A 14,249-nucleotide genomic window follows, 5' to 3' on the forward strand; every position below is an offset into this window, starting at 1 on the left:
AAATTGCGAATGTATAGATTGAATGGCAAACATGTACACATGTGCTTGATTTATTTGTCTGAATGTGGAGTGGCTTGTTCTAATAATGGGGCTTTGAAGTGTTTTTTTCTTTCAGGGAAATTCTACAATTTTAATGGAGATGTTAGCATTTTAATCCTGAGGTTTAAAGTGAGCAGGGGGCACCCAGAGTTGAACTGGGGACCTCTTGATCTGCACTCAAATGCTCTACCACTGAGCTATACCCCCACAACAAAACCTTTGCCTAAAAAGGGACCTCACCCCCTATCTCGGAGTACTACACATTAGGGGCATGCTATGTCACTTCGAGTTAGTAGATTTAAAAAGAATTCTGGTCTTTGGTTGAGCTGAATTATTATGCGAATCTTTGAATATAAGTTGTCAGTGGAAAGCGGGTACACCTGATTTTGTATTATTCATATAACTGGTCAGAGGCTTTCTTTCAAAAAACTCCTTGAAGTATGTAGTGCATTGGTTCAGTGGTCTGAAAGTCCGTCAACTGTGATTTGATACTGGAAATGCTCACGTTTCACAATGAGGGGGCATCCAGTGTTGAACTGGGGACTGCTTGACCTGCAGTCAAATGCTCTTTCACTGAGATTGAACCCAACATAGAAGATGCTCATGAAAATGGGTCCTCCCTGCCTATTGCAGCATTTCTGCAAAGGCTGAGACAACCTACCACACTTCAAATTGGGGGATTCAAAAAGACATGTAGTCTTTGTTTTCTTTAAATTGCGAATGTATAGATTGAATGGCAAACATGTACACATGTGTTTGCTTTATTTGTCTGAATGTGGAGTGGCTTGTTCTAATAATGGGTCTTTGAAGTGGTTTTTTTCTTTCAGGGAAATTTTACAATTTTAATGGAGATGTTAGCATTTTAATCCTGAGGTTTAAGGTGAGCAGGGGGCACCCAGAGTTGAACTGGGGACCTCTTGATCTGCAGTCAAATGCTCTACCACTGAGCTATACCCCCACGACAAAACCTTTGCCTAAAAAGGGACCTCACCCCCTATCTCGGAGTACTACACATTAGGGGCATGCTATGTCACTTCGAGTTAGTAGATTTAAAAAGAATTCTGGTCTTTGGTTGAGCTGAATTATTATGCGAATCTTTGAATATAAGTTGTCAGTGGAAAGCGGGTACACCTGATTTTGTCTTATTCATATAACTGGTCAGAGGCTTTCTTTCAAAAAACTCCTTGAAGTATGTAGTGCATTGGTTCAGTGGTCTGAAAGTCCGTCAACTGTGATTTGATACTGGAAATGCTCACGTTTCACAATGAGGGGGCATCCAGTGTTGAACTGGGGACTGCTTGACCTGCAGTCAAATGCTCTTTCACTGAGATTGAACCCAACATAGAAGATGCTCATGAAAATGGGTCCTCCCTGCCTATTGCAGAATTTCTGCAAAGGCTGAGACAACCTACCACACTTCAAATTGGGGGATTCAAAAAGACATGTAGTTTTTGTTTTCTTTAAATTTTATTTGAAATTGCGAATGTATAGATTGAATGGCAAACATGTACACATGTGCTTGATTTATTTGTCTGAATGTGGAGTGGCTTGTTCTAATAATGGGTCTTTGAAGTGTTTTTTTCTTTCAGGGAAATTTTACAATTTTAATGGAGATGTTAGCATTTTAATGCTGAGGTTTAAAGTGAGCAGGGGGCACCCAGAGTTGAACTGGGGACCTCTTGATCTGCAGTCAAATGCTCTACCACTGAGCTATACCCCCACAACAAAACCTTTGCCTAAAAAGGGACCTCACCCCCTATCTCGGAGTACTACACATTAGGGGCATGCTATGTCACTTCGAGTTAGTAGATTTAAAAAGAATTCTGGTCTTTGGTTGAGCTGAATTATTATGCGAATCTTTGAATATAAGTTGTCAGTGGAAAGCGGGTACACCTGATTTTGTCTTATTCATATAACTGGTCAGAGGCTTTCTTTCAAAAAACTCCTTGAAGTATGTAGTGCATTGGTTCAGTGGTCTGAAAGTCCGTCAACTGTGATTTGATACTGGAAATGCTCACGTTTCACAATGAGGGGGCATCCAGTGTTGAACTGGGGACTGCTTGACCTGCAGTCAAATGCTCTTTCACTGAGATTGAACCCAACATAGAAGATGCTCATGAAAATGGGTCCTCCCTGCCTATTGCAGAATTTCTGCAAAGGCTGAGACAACCTACCACACTTCAAATTGGGGGATTCAAAAAGACATGTAGTTTTTGTTTTCTTTAAATTTTATTTGAAATTGCAAATGTATAGATTGAATGGCAAACATGTACACATGTGTTTGATTTGTTTGCCTGAATGTGGAGTGGCTTGTTCTAATAATGGGTCTTTGAAGTGGTTTTTTCTTTCAGGGAAATTTTACAATTTTAATGGAGATGTTAGCATTTTAATCCTGAGGTTTAAAGTGAGCAGGGGGCACCCAGAGTTGAACTGGGGACCTCTTGATCTGCAGTCAAATGCTCTACCACTGAGCTATACCCCCACAACAAAAACCTTTGCCTAAAAAGGGACCTCACCCCCTATCTCGGAGTACTACACATTAGGGGCATGCTATGTCACTTCGAGTTAGTAGATTTAAAAAGAATTCTGGTCTTTGGTTGAGCTGAATTATTATGCGAATCTTTGAATATAAGTTGTCAGTGGAAAGCGGGTACACCTGATTTTGTCTTATTCATATAACTGGTCAGAGGCTTTCTTTCAAAAAACTCCTTGAAGTATGTAGTGCATTGGTTCAGTGGTCTGAAAGTCCGTCAACTGTGATTTGTTACTGGAAATGCTCACGTTTCACAATGAGGGGGCATCCAGTGTTGAACTGGGGACTGCTTGACCTGCAGTCAAATGCTCTTTCACTGAGATTGAACCCAACATAGAAGATGCTCATGAATATGGGTCCTCCCTGCCTATTGCAGCATTTCTGCAAAGGCTGAGACAACCTACCACACTTCAAATTGGGGGATTCAAAAAGACATGTAGTCTTTGTTTTCTTTAAATTTTATTTGAAATTGCGAATGTATAGATTGAGTGGCAAACATGTACACATGAATTTGTCTGAATGTGGAGTGGTTTGTTCTAATAATAAGTCTTTGAAGTGGTATATTGATTGAGGGAAATTTTACAATTTTAATGGAGATGTTAGCATTTTAATCCTGAGGTTTAAAGTGAGCAGGGGGCACCCAGAGTTGAACTGGGGACCTCTTGATCTGCAGTCAAATGCTCTACCACTGAGCTATACCCCCACAACAAAACCTTTGCCTAAAAAGGGACCTCACCCCCTATCTCGGAGTACTACACATTAGGGGCATGCTATGTCACTTCGAGTTAGTAGATTTAAAAAGAATTCTGGTCTTTGGTTGAGCTGAATTATTATGCGAATCTTTGAATATAAGTTGTCAGTGGAAAGCGGGTACACCTGATTTTGTCTTATTCATATAACTGGTCAGAGGCTTTCTTTCAAAAAACTCCTTGAAGTATGTAGTGCATTGGTTCAGTGGTCTGAAAGTCCGTCAACTGTGATTTGATACTGGAAATGCTCACGTTTCACAATGAGGGGGCATCCAGTGTTGAACTGGGGACTGCTTGACCTGCAGTCAAATGCTCTTTCACTGAGATTGAACCCAACATAGAAGATGCTCATGAATATGGGTCCTCCCTGCCTATTGCAGCATTTCTGCAAAGGCTGAGACAACCTACCACACTTCAAATTGGGGGATTCAAAAAGACATGTAGTCTTTGTTTTCTTTAAATTTTATTTGAAATTGCGAATGTATAGATTGAATGGCAAACATGTACACATGTGCTTGATTTATTTGTCTGAATGTGGAGTGGCTTGTTCTAATAATGGGTCTTTGAAGTGGTTTTTTTCTTTCAGGGATATTTTACAATATTAATGGAGATGTTAGTATTTTAATCCTGAGGTTTAAAGTGAGCAGGGGGCACCCAGAGTTGAACTGGGGACCTCTTGATCTGCAGTCAAATGCTCTACCACTGAGCTATACCCCCACAACAAAACCTTTGCCTAAAAAGGGACCTCACCCCCTATCTCGGAGTACTACACATTAGGGGCATGCTATGTCACTTCGAGTTAGTAGATTTAAAAAGAATTCTGGTCTTTGGTTGAGCTGAATTATTATGCGAATCTTTGAATATAAGTTGTCAGTGGAAAGCGGGTACACCTGATTTTGTCTTATTCATATAACTGGTCAGAGGCTTTCTTTCAAAAAACTCCTTGAAGTATGTAGTGCATTGGTTCAGTGGTCTGAAAGTCCGTCAACTGTGATTTGATACTGGAAATGCTCACGTTTCACAATGAGGGGGCATCCAGTGTTGAACTGGGGACTGCTTGACCTGCAGTCAAATGCTCTTTCACTGAGATTGAACCCAACATAGAAGATGCTCATGAATATGGGTCCTCCCTGCCTATTGCAGCATTTCTGCAAAGGCTGAGACAACCTACCACACTTCAAATTGGGGGATTCAAAAAGACATGTTGTCTTTGTTTTCTTTAGATTTTATTTGAAATTGTGAATGTATAGATTGAATGGCAAACATGTACACATGTGCTTGATTTATTTGTCTGAATGTGGAGTGGCTTGTTCTAATAATGGGTCTTTGAAGTGGTTTTTTCTTTCAGGGAAATTTTTACAATTTTAATGGAGATGTTAGCATTTTAATCCTGAGGTTTAAAGTGAGCAGGGGGCACCCAGAGTTGAACTGGGGACTGCTTGATCTGCAGTCAAATGCTCTACCACTGAGCTATACCCCCACAACAAAACCTTTGCCTAAAAAGAGACCTCACCCCCTATCTCGGAGTACTACACATTAGGGGCATGCTATGTCACTTCGAGTTAGTAGATTTAAAAAGAATTCTGGTCTTTGGTTGAGCTGAATTATTATGCGAATCTTTGAATATAAGTTGTCAGTGGAAAGCGGGTACACCTGATTTTGTCTTATTCATATAACTGGTCAGAGGCTTTCTTTCAAAAAACTCCTTGAGGTATGTAGTGCATTGGTTCAGTGGTCTGAAAGTCCGTCAACTGTGATTTGATACTGGAAATGCTCACGTTTCACAATGAGGGGGCATCCAGTGTTGAACTGGGGACTGCTTGACCTGCAGTCAAATGCTCTTTCACTGAGATTGAACCCAACATAGAAGATGCTCATGAAAATGGGTCCTCCCTGCCTATTGCAGCATTTCTGCAAAGGCTGAGACAACCTACCACACTTCAAATTGGGGGATTCAAAAAGACATGTAGTCTTTGTTTTCTTTAAATTACGAATGTATAGATTGAATGGCAAACATGTACACATGTGTTTGATTTATTTGTCTGAATGTGGAGTGGCTTGTTCTAATAATGGGTCTTTGAAGTGGTTTTTTCTTTCAGGGAAATTTTACAATTTTAATGGAGATGTTAGCATTTTAATCCTGAGGTTTAAAGTGAGCAGGGGGCACCCAGAGTTGAACTGGGGACCTCTTGATCTGCAGTCAAATGCTCTACCACTGAGCTATACCCCCACAACAAAACCTTTGCCTAAAAAGAGACCTCACCCCCTATCTCGGAGTACTACACATTAGGGGCATGCTATGTCACTTCGAGTTAGTAGATTTAAAAAGAATTCTGGTCTTTGGTTGAGCTGAATTATTATGCGAATCTTTGAATATAAGTTGTCAGTGGAAAGCGGGTACACCTGATTTTGTCTTATTCATGTAACTGGTCAGAGGCTTTCTTTCAAAAAACTCCTTGAAGTATGTAGTGCATTGGTTCAGTGGTCTGAAAATACGTCAACTGTGATTTGATACTGGAAATGCTCACGTTTCACAATGAGGGGGCATCCAGTGTTGAACTGGGGACTGCTTGACCTGCAGTCAAATGCTCTTTCACTGAGATTGAACCCAACATAGAAGATGCTCATGAAAATGGGTCCTCCCTGCCTATTGCAGCATTTCTGCAAAGGCTGAGACAACCTACCACACTTCAAATTGGGGGATTCAAAAAGACATGTAGTCTTTGTTTTCTTTAAATTTTATTTGAAATTGCGAATGTATAGATTGAATGGCAAACATGTACACATGTGTTTGATTTATTTGTTCGATTGTGGAGTGGCTTGTTCTAATAATGGGTCTTTGAAGTGGGTTTTTTCTTTCAGGGAAATTTTACAATTTTAATGGAGATGTTAGTATTTTAATCCTGAGGTTTAAAGTGAGCAGGGGGCACCCAGAGTTGAACTGGGGACCTCTTGAGCTGCAGTCAAATGCTCTACCACTGAGCTATACCCCCACAACAAAGGCTATGCCAAAATAGGGACCTCACCCCCTATCTCGGAGTACTACACATTAGGGGCATGCTATGTCACTTCGAGTTAGTAGATTTAAAAAGAATTCTGGTCTTTGGTTGAGCTGAATTATTATGCGAATCTTTGAATATAAGTTGTCAGTGGAAAGCGGGTACACCTGATTTTGTCTTATTCATATAACTGGTCAGAGGCTTTCTTTCAAAAAACTCCTTGAAGTATGTAGTGCATTGGTTCAGTGGTCTGAAAGTCCGTCAACTATGATTTGATACTGGAAATGCTCACGTTTCACAATGAGGGGGCATCCAGTGTTGAACTGGGGACTGCTTGACCTGCAGTCAAATGCTCTTTCACTGAGATTGAACCCAACATAGAAGATGCTCATGAAAATGGGTCCTCCCTGCCTATTGCAGCATTTCTGCAAAGGCTGAGACAACCTACCACACTTCAAATTGGGGGATTCAAAAAGACATGTAATCTTTGTTTTCTTTAAATTGCAAATGTATAGATTGAATGGCAAACATGTACACATGTATTTGATTTATTTGTCTGAATGTGGAGTGGCTTGTTCTAATAATGGGTCTTTGAAGTGGATTTTTCTTTCAGGGAAATTTTACAATTTTAATGGAGATGTTAGCATTTTAATCCTGAGGTTTAAAGTGAGCAGGGGGCACCCAGAGTTGAACTGGGGACCTCTTGATCTGCAGTCAAATGCTCTACCACTGAGCTATACCCCCACAACAAAACCTTTGCCTAAAAAGTGACCTCACCCCCTATCTCGGAGTACTACACATTAGGGGCATGCTATGTCACTTCGAGTTAGTAGATTTAAAAAGAATTCTGGTCTTTGGTTGAGCTGAATTATTATGCGAATCTTTGAATATAAGTTGTCAGTGGAAAGCGGGTACACCTGATTTTGTCTTATTCATATAACTGGTCAGAGGCTTTCTTTCAAAAAACTCCTTGAAGTATGTAGTGCATTGGTTCAGTGGTCTGAAAGTCCGTCAACTGTGATTTGATACTGGAAATGCTTACGTTTCACAATGAGGGGGCATCCAGTGTTGAACTGGGGACTGCTTGACCTGCAGTCAAATGCTCTTTCACTGAGATTGAACCCAACATAGAAGATGCTCATGAAAATGGGTCCTCCCTGCCTATTGCAGAATTTCTGCAAAGGCTGAGACAACCTACCAAACTTCAAATTGGGGGATTAAAAAAGACATGTAGTCTTTGTTTTCTTTAAATTTTATTTGAAATTGCGAATGTATAGATTGAGTGGCAAACATGTACACATGAATTTGTCTGAATGTGGAGTGGCTTGTTCTAATAATAAGTCTTTGAAGTGGTATATTGATTGAGGGAAATTTTACAATTTTAATGGAGATGTTAGCATTTTAATCCTGAGGTTTAAAGTGAGCAGGGGGCACCCAGAGTTGAACTGGGGACCTCTTGATCTGCACTCAAATGCTCTACCACTGAGCTATACCCCCACAAAAAAAACTTTGCCTAAAAAGGGACCTCACCCCCTATCTCGGAGTACTACACTTTAGGGGCATGCTATGTCACTTCGAGTTAGTAGATTTAAAAAGAATTCTGGTCTTTGGTTGAGCTGAATTATTATGCGAATCTTTTAATATAAGTTGTCAGTGGAAAGCGGGTACACCTGATTTTGTCTTATTCATGTAACTGGTCAGAGGCTTTCTTTCAAAAAACTCCTTGAAGTATGTAGTGCATTGGTTCAGTGGTCTGAAAATACGTCAACTGTGATTTGATACTGGAAATGCTCACGTTTCACAATGAGGGGGCATCCAGTGTTGAACTGGGGACTGCTTAACCTGCAGTCAAATGCTCTTTCACTGAGATTGAACCCAACATAGAGGATGCTCATGAAAATGGGTCCTCCCTGCCTATTGCAGCATTTCTGCAAAGGCTGAGACAACCTACCACACTTCAAATTGGGGGATTCAAAAAGACATGTAGTCTTTGTTTTCTTTAAATTTTATTTGAAATTGCGAATGTATAGATTGAGTGGCAAACATGTACACATGAATTTGTCTGAATGTGGAGTGGCTTGTTCTAATAATAAGTCTTTGAAGTGGTATATTGATTGAGGGAAATTTTACAATTTTAATGGAGATGTTAGCATTTTAATCCTGAGGTTTAAAGTGAGCAGGGGGCACCCAGAGTTGAACTGGGGACCTCTTGATCTGCAGTCAAATGCTCTACCACTGAGCTATACCACCACAACAAAACCTTTGCCTAAAAAGGGACCTCACCCCCTATCTCGGAGTACTACACTTTAGGGGCATGCTATGTCACTTCGAGTTAGTAGATTTAAAAAGAATTCTGGTCTTTGGTTGAGCTGAATTATTATGCAAATCTTTGAATATAAGTTGTCAGTGGAAAGTGGGTACACCTGATTTTGTCTTATTCATATAACTGGTCAGAGGCTTTCTTTCAAAAAACTCCTTGAAGTATGTAGTGCATTGGTTCAGTGCTCTGAAAATACGTCAACTGTGATTTGATACTGGAAATGCTCACGTTTCACAATGATGGGGCATCCAGTGTTGAACTGGGGACTGCTTGACCTGCAGTCAAATGCTCTTTCACTGAGATTGAACCCAACATAGAAGATGCTCATGAAAATGGGTCCTCCCTGCCTATTGCAGCATTTCTGCAAAGGCTGAGACAACCTACCACACTTCAAATTGGGGGATTCAAAAAGACATGTAGTCTTTGTTTTCTTTAAATTTTATTTGAAATTGCGAATGTATAGATTGAATGGCAAACATGTACACATGTGTTTGATTTATTTGTCTGAATGTGGAGTGGCTTGTTCTAATAATGGGTCTTTGAAGTGTTTTTTTCTTTCAGGGAAATTTTACAATTTTAATGGAGATGTTAGCATTTTAATCCTGAGGTTTAAAGTGAGCAGGGGGCACCCAGAGTTGAACTGGGGACCTCTTGATCTGCAGTCAAATGCTCTACCACTGAGCTATACCCCCACAACAAAACCTTTGCCTAAAAAGGGACCTCACCCCCTATCTCGGAGTACTACACATTAGGGGCATGCTATGTCACTTCGAGTTAGTAGATTTAAAAAGAATTCTGGTCTTTGGTTGAGCTGAATTATTATGCGAATCTTTGAATATAAGTTGTCAGTGGAAAGCGGGTACACCTGATTTTGTCTTATTCATATAACTGGTCAGAGGCTTTCTTTCAAAAAACTCCTTGAAGTATGTAGTGCATTGGTTCAGTGGTCTGAAAGTCCGTCAACTGTGATTTGATACTGGAAATGCTTACGTTTCACAATGAGGGGGCATCCAGTGTTGAACTGGGGACTGCTTGACCTGCAGTCAAATGCTCTTTCACTGAGATTGAACCCAACATAGAAGATGCTCATGAAAATGGGTCCTCCCTGCCTATTGCAGCATTTCTGCAAAGGCTGAGACAACCTACCAAACTTCAAATTGGGGGATTAAAAAAGACATGTAGTCTTTGTTTTCTTTAAATTTTATTTGAAATTGCGAATGTATAGATTGAGTGGCAAACATGTACACATGAATTTGTCTGAATGTGGAGTGGCTTGTTCTAATAATAAGTCTTTGAAGTGGTATATTGATTGAGGGAAATTTTACAATTTTAATGGAGATGTTAGCATTTTAATCCTGAGGTTTAAAGTGAGCAGGGGGCACCCAGAGTTGAACTGGGGACCTCTTGATCTGCACTCAAATGCTCTACCACTGAGCTATACCCCCACAAAAAAAACTTTGCCTAAAAAGGGACCTCACCCCCTATCTCGGAGTACTACACTTTAGGGGCATGCTATGTCACTTCGAGTTAGAAGATTTAAAAAGAATTCTGGTCTTTGGTTGAGCTGAATTATTATGCGAATCTTTTAATATAAGTTGTCAGTGGAAAGCGGGTACACCTGATTTTGTCTTATTCATGTAACTGGTCAGAGGCTTTCTTTCAAAAAACTCCTTGAAGTATGTAGTGCATTGGTTCAGTGGTCTGAAAATACGTCAACTGTGATTTGATACTGGAAATGCTCACGTTTCACAATGAGGGGGCATCCAGTGTTGAACTGGGGACTGCTTGACCTGCAGTCAAATGCTCTTTCACTGAGATTGAACCCAACATAGAAGATGCTCATGAAAATGGGTCCTCCCTGCCTATTGCAGCATTTCTGCAAAGGCTGAGACAACCTACCACACTTCAAATTGGGGGATTCAAAAAGACATGTAGTCTTTGTTTTCTTTAAATTTTATTTGAAATTGCGAATGTATAGATTGAGTGGCAAACATGTACACATGAATTTGTCTGAATGTGGAGTGGCTTGTTCTAATAATAAGTCTTTGAAGTGGTATATTGATTGAGGGAAATTTTACAATTTTAATGGAGATGTTAGCATTTTAATCCTGAGGTTTAAAGTGAGCAGGGGGCACCCAGAGTTGAACTGGGGACCTCTTGATCTGCAGTCAAATGCTCTACCACTGAGCTATACCACCACAACAAAACCTTTGCCTAAAAAGGGACCTCACCCCCTATCTCGGAGTACTACACTTTAGGGGCATGCTATGTCACTTCGAGTTAGTAGATTTAAAAAGAATTCTGGTCTTTGGTTGAGCTGAATTATTATGCAAATCTTTGAATATAAGTTGTCAGTGGAAAGCGGGTACACCTGATTTTGTCTTATTCATATAACTGGTCAGAGGCTTTCTTTCAAAAAACTCCTTGAAGTATGTAGTGCATTGGTTCAGTGCTCTGAAAATACGTCAACTGTGATTTGATACTGGAAATGCTCACGTTTCACAATGATGGGGCATCCAGTGTTGAACTGGGGACTGCTTGACCTGCAGTCAAATGCTCTTTCACTGAGATTGAACCCAACATAGAAGATGCTCATGAAAATGGGTCCTCCCTGCCTATTGCAGCATTTCTGCAAAGGCTGAGACAACCTACCACACTTCAAATTGGGGGATTCAAAAAGACATGTAGTCTTTGTTTTCTTTAAATTTTATTTGAAATTTTGAATGTATAGATTGAATGGCAAACATGTACACATGTGTTTGATTTATTTGTCTGAATGTGGAGTGGCTTGTTCTAATAATGGGTCTTTGAAGTGGTTTTTTCTTTCAGGGAAATTTTACAATTTTAATGGAGATGTTAGCATTTTAATCCTGAGGTTTAAAGTGAGCAGGGGGCACCCAGAGTTGAACTGGGGACCTCTTGATCTGCAGTCAAATGCTCTACCACTGAGCTATACCCCCACAAAAAAACCTTTGCCTAAAAAGGGACCTCACCCCCTATCTCGGAGTACTACACTTTAGGGGCATGCTATGTCACTTCGAGTTAGTAGATTTAAAAAGAATTCTGGTCTTTGGTTGAGCTGAATTATTATGCGAATCTTTTAATATAAATTGTCAGTGGAAAGCGGGTACACCTGATTTTGTCATATTCATGTAACTGGTCAGAGGCTTTCTTTCAAAAAACTCCTTGAAGTATGTAGTGCATTGGTTCAGTGGTCTGAAAATACGTCAACTGTGATTTGATACTGAAAATGCTCACGTTTCACAATGAGGGGGCATCCAGTGTTGAACTGGGGACTGCTTGACCTGCAGTCAAATGCTCTTTCACTGAGATTGAACCCAACATAGAAGATGCTCATGAAAATGGGTCCTCCCTGCCTATTGCAGCATTTCTGCAAAGGCTGAGACAACCTACCACACTTCAAATTGGGGGATTCAAAAAGACATGTAGTCTTTGTTTTCTTTAAATTTTATTTGAAATTGCGAATGTATAGATTGAGTGGCAAACATGTACACATGAATTTGTCTGAATGTGGAGTGGCTTGTTCTAATAATAAGTCTTTGAAGTGGTATATTGATTGAGGGAAATTTTACAATTTTAATGGAGATGTTAGCATTTTAATCCTGAGGTTTAAAGTGAGCAGGGGGCACCCAGAGTTGAACTGGGGACCTCTTGATCTGCACTCAAATGCTCTACCACTGAGCTATACCCCCACAACAAAACCTTTGCCTAAAAAGGGACCTCACCCCCTATCTCGGAGTACTACACATTAGGGGCATGCTATGTCACTTCGAGTTAGTAGATTTAAAAAGAATTCTGGTCTTTGGTTGAGCTGAATTATTATGCGAATCTTTGAATATAAGTTGTCAGTGGAAAGCGGGTACACCTGATTTTGTCTTATTCATATAACTGGTCAGAGGCTTTCTTTCAAAAAACTCCTTGAAGTATGTAGTGCATTGGTTCAGTGGTCTGAAAGTCCGTCAACTGTGATTTGATACTGGAAATGCTTACGTTTCACAATGAGGGGGCATCCAGTGTTGAACTGGGGACTGCTTGACCTGCAGTCAAATGCTCTTTCACTGAGATTGAACCCAACATAGAAGATGCTCATGAAAATGGGTCGTCCCTGCCTATTGCAGAATTTCTGCAAAGGCTGAGACAACCTACCATACTTCAAATTGGGGGATTCAAAAAGACATGTAGTCTTTGTTTTCTTTAAATTTTATTTGAAATTGCGAATGTATAGATTGAATGGCAAACATGTACACATGTGTTTGATTTATTTGTCTGATTGTGGAGTGGCTTGTTCTAATAATAAGTCTTTGAAGTGGGTTTTTTCTTTCAGGGAAATTTTACAATTTTAATGTAGATGTTAGCATTTTAATCCTGAGGTTTAAAGTGAGCAGGGGGCACCCAGAGTTGAACTGGGGACCTCTTGAGCTGCAGTCAAATGCTCTACCACTGAGCTATACCCCCACAACAAAAGCTATGCCAAAATAGGGACCTCACCCCCTATCTCGGAGTACTACACATTAGGGGCATGCTATGTCACTTCGAGTTAGTAGATTTAAAAAGAATTCTGGTCTTTGGTTGAGCTGAATTATTATGCGAATCTTTGAATATAAGTTGTCAGTGGAAAGCGGGTACACCTGATTTTGTCTTATTCATATAACTGGTCAGAGGCTTTCTTTCAAAAAACTCCTTGAAGTATGTAGTGCATTGGTTCAGTGGTCTGAAAGTCCGTCAACTATGATTTGATACTGGAAATGCTCACGTTTCACAATGAGGGGGCATCCAGTGTTGAACTGGGGACTGCTTGACCTGCAGTCAAATGCTCTTTCACTGAGATTGAACCCAACATAGAAGATGCTCATGAAAATGGGTCCTCCCTGCCTATTGCAGCATTTCTGCAAAGGCTGAGACAACCTACCACACTACAAATTGGGGGATTCAAAAAGACATGTAGTCTTTGTTTTCTTTAAATTGCGAATGTATAGATTGAATGTCAAACATGTACACATGTATTTGATTTATTTGTCTGAATGTTGAGTGGCTTGTTCTAATAATGGGTCTCTGAAGTGGATTTTTCTTTCAGGGAAATTTTACAATTTTAATGGAGATGTTAGCATTTTAATCCTGAGGTTTAAAGTGAGCAGGGGGAACCCAGAGTTGAACTGGGGACCTCTTGATCTGCAGTCAAATGCTCTACCACTGAGCTATACCCCCACAACAAAACCTTTGCCTAAAAAGGGACCTCACCCCCTATCTCGGAGTACTACACATTAGGGGCATGCTATGTCACTTCGAGTTAGTAGATTTAAAAAGAATTCTGGTCTTTGGTTGAGCTGAATTATTATGCGAATCTTTGAATATAAGTTGTCAGTGGAAAGCGGGTACACCTGATTTTGTCTTATTCATATAACTGGTCAGAGGCTTTCTTTCAAAAAACTCCTTGAAGTATGTAGTGCATTGGTTCAGTGGTCTGAAAGTCCGTCAACTGTGATTTGATACTGGAAATGCTCACGTTTCACAATGAGGGGGCATCCAGTGTTGAACTGGGGACTGCTTGACCTGCAGTCAAATGCTCTTTCACTGAGATTGAACCCAAC

At 40.2% G+C, this 14,249-nt stretch overlaps 19 non-coding genes across 19 annotated transcripts; all 19 read right to left on the reverse strand.

Annotated features, from left to right (window-relative positions):
- Positions 1–174: 174 nt before the first annotated feature.
- Positions 175–246, reverse strand: trnac-gca (transfer RNA cysteine (anticodon GCA)). Its single transcript has one exon. It is a non-coding gene; the product is annotated as a tRNA-Cys (tRNA).
- A 679-nt stretch (positions 247–925) lies between these two features.
- trnac-gca (transfer RNA cysteine (anticodon GCA)) lies at positions 926–997 on the reverse strand. Its single transcript has one exon. It is a non-coding gene; the product is annotated as a tRNA-Cys (tRNA).
- Positions 998–1,687: 690 nt separating this feature from the next.
- trnac-gca (transfer RNA cysteine (anticodon GCA)) lies at positions 1,688–1,759 on the reverse strand. Its single transcript has one exon. It is a non-coding gene; the product is annotated as a tRNA-Cys (tRNA).
- Positions 1,760–2,449: 690 nt separating this feature from the next.
- On the reverse strand, positions 2,450–2,521 carry trnac-gca (transfer RNA cysteine (anticodon GCA)). The gene has a single exon. It is a non-coding gene; the product is annotated as a tRNA-Cys (tRNA).
- A 682-nt stretch (positions 2,522–3,203) lies between these two features.
- On the reverse strand, positions 3,204–3,275 carry trnac-gca (transfer RNA cysteine (anticodon GCA)). Its single transcript has one exon. It is a non-coding gene; the product is annotated as a tRNA-Cys (tRNA).
- A 691-nt stretch (positions 3,276–3,966) lies between these two features.
- On the reverse strand, positions 3,967–4,038 carry trnac-gca (transfer RNA cysteine (anticodon GCA)). Its single transcript has one exon. It is a non-coding gene; the product is annotated as a tRNA-Cys (tRNA).
- A 691-nt stretch (positions 4,039–4,729) lies between these two features.
- On the reverse strand, positions 4,730–4,801 carry trnac-gca (transfer RNA cysteine (anticodon GCA)). The gene has a single exon. It is a non-coding gene; the product is annotated as a tRNA-Cys (tRNA).
- Positions 4,802–5,479: 678 nt separating this feature from the next.
- Positions 5,480–5,551, reverse strand: trnac-gca (transfer RNA cysteine (anticodon GCA)). The gene has a single exon. It is a non-coding gene; the product is annotated as a tRNA-Cys (tRNA).
- A 691-nt stretch (positions 5,552–6,242) lies between these two features.
- Positions 6,243–6,314, reverse strand: trnac-gca (transfer RNA cysteine (anticodon GCA)). The gene has a single exon. It is a non-coding gene; the product is annotated as a tRNA-Cys (tRNA).
- A 678-nt stretch (positions 6,315–6,992) lies between these two features.
- trnac-gca (transfer RNA cysteine (anticodon GCA)) lies at positions 6,993–7,064 on the reverse strand. The gene has a single exon. It is a non-coding gene; the product is annotated as a tRNA-Cys (tRNA).
- A 681-nt stretch (positions 7,065–7,745) lies between these two features.
- trnac-gca (transfer RNA cysteine (anticodon GCA)) lies at positions 7,746–7,817 on the reverse strand. Its single transcript has one exon. It is a non-coding gene; the product is annotated as a tRNA-Cys (tRNA).
- Positions 7,818–8,498: 681 nt separating this feature from the next.
- Positions 8,499–8,570, reverse strand: trnac-gca (transfer RNA cysteine (anticodon GCA)). Its single transcript has one exon. It is a non-coding gene; the product is annotated as a tRNA-Cys (tRNA).
- A 690-nt stretch (positions 8,571–9,260) lies between these two features.
- trnac-gca (transfer RNA cysteine (anticodon GCA)) lies at positions 9,261–9,332 on the reverse strand. The gene has a single exon. It is a non-coding gene; the product is annotated as a tRNA-Cys (tRNA).
- Positions 9,333–10,013: 681 nt separating this feature from the next.
- On the reverse strand, positions 10,014–10,085 carry trnac-gca (transfer RNA cysteine (anticodon GCA)). Its single transcript has one exon. It is a non-coding gene; the product is annotated as a tRNA-Cys (tRNA).
- A 681-nt stretch (positions 10,086–10,766) lies between these two features.
- On the reverse strand, positions 10,767–10,838 carry trnac-gca (transfer RNA cysteine (anticodon GCA)). The gene has a single exon. It is a non-coding gene; the product is annotated as a tRNA-Cys (tRNA).
- A 690-nt stretch (positions 10,839–11,528) lies between these two features.
- trnac-gca (transfer RNA cysteine (anticodon GCA)) lies at positions 11,529–11,600 on the reverse strand. Its single transcript has one exon. It is a non-coding gene; the product is annotated as a tRNA-Cys (tRNA).
- Positions 11,601–12,281: 681 nt separating this feature from the next.
- trnac-gca (transfer RNA cysteine (anticodon GCA)) lies at positions 12,282–12,353 on the reverse strand. The gene has a single exon. It is a non-coding gene; the product is annotated as a tRNA-Cys (tRNA).
- A 691-nt stretch (positions 12,354–13,044) lies between these two features.
- On the reverse strand, positions 13,045–13,116 carry trnac-gca (transfer RNA cysteine (anticodon GCA)). Its single transcript has one exon. It is a non-coding gene; the product is annotated as a tRNA-Cys (tRNA).
- A 678-nt stretch (positions 13,117–13,794) lies between these two features.
- On the reverse strand, positions 13,795–13,866 carry trnac-gca (transfer RNA cysteine (anticodon GCA)). The gene has a single exon. It is a non-coding gene; the product is annotated as a tRNA-Cys (tRNA).
- Between the last annotated feature and the right edge of the window lie 383 nt (positions 13,867–14,249).

The sequence above is a fragment of the Oryzias latipes genome, chromosome 13, assembly GCF_053564925.1.
Source record: "Oryzias latipes strain Hd-rR chromosome 13, Olatipes_Hd-rR_3.1".
NCBI classification, from domain to species: Eukaryota; Metazoa; Chordata; class Actinopteri; order Beloniformes; family Adrianichthyidae; genus Oryzias; species Oryzias latipes.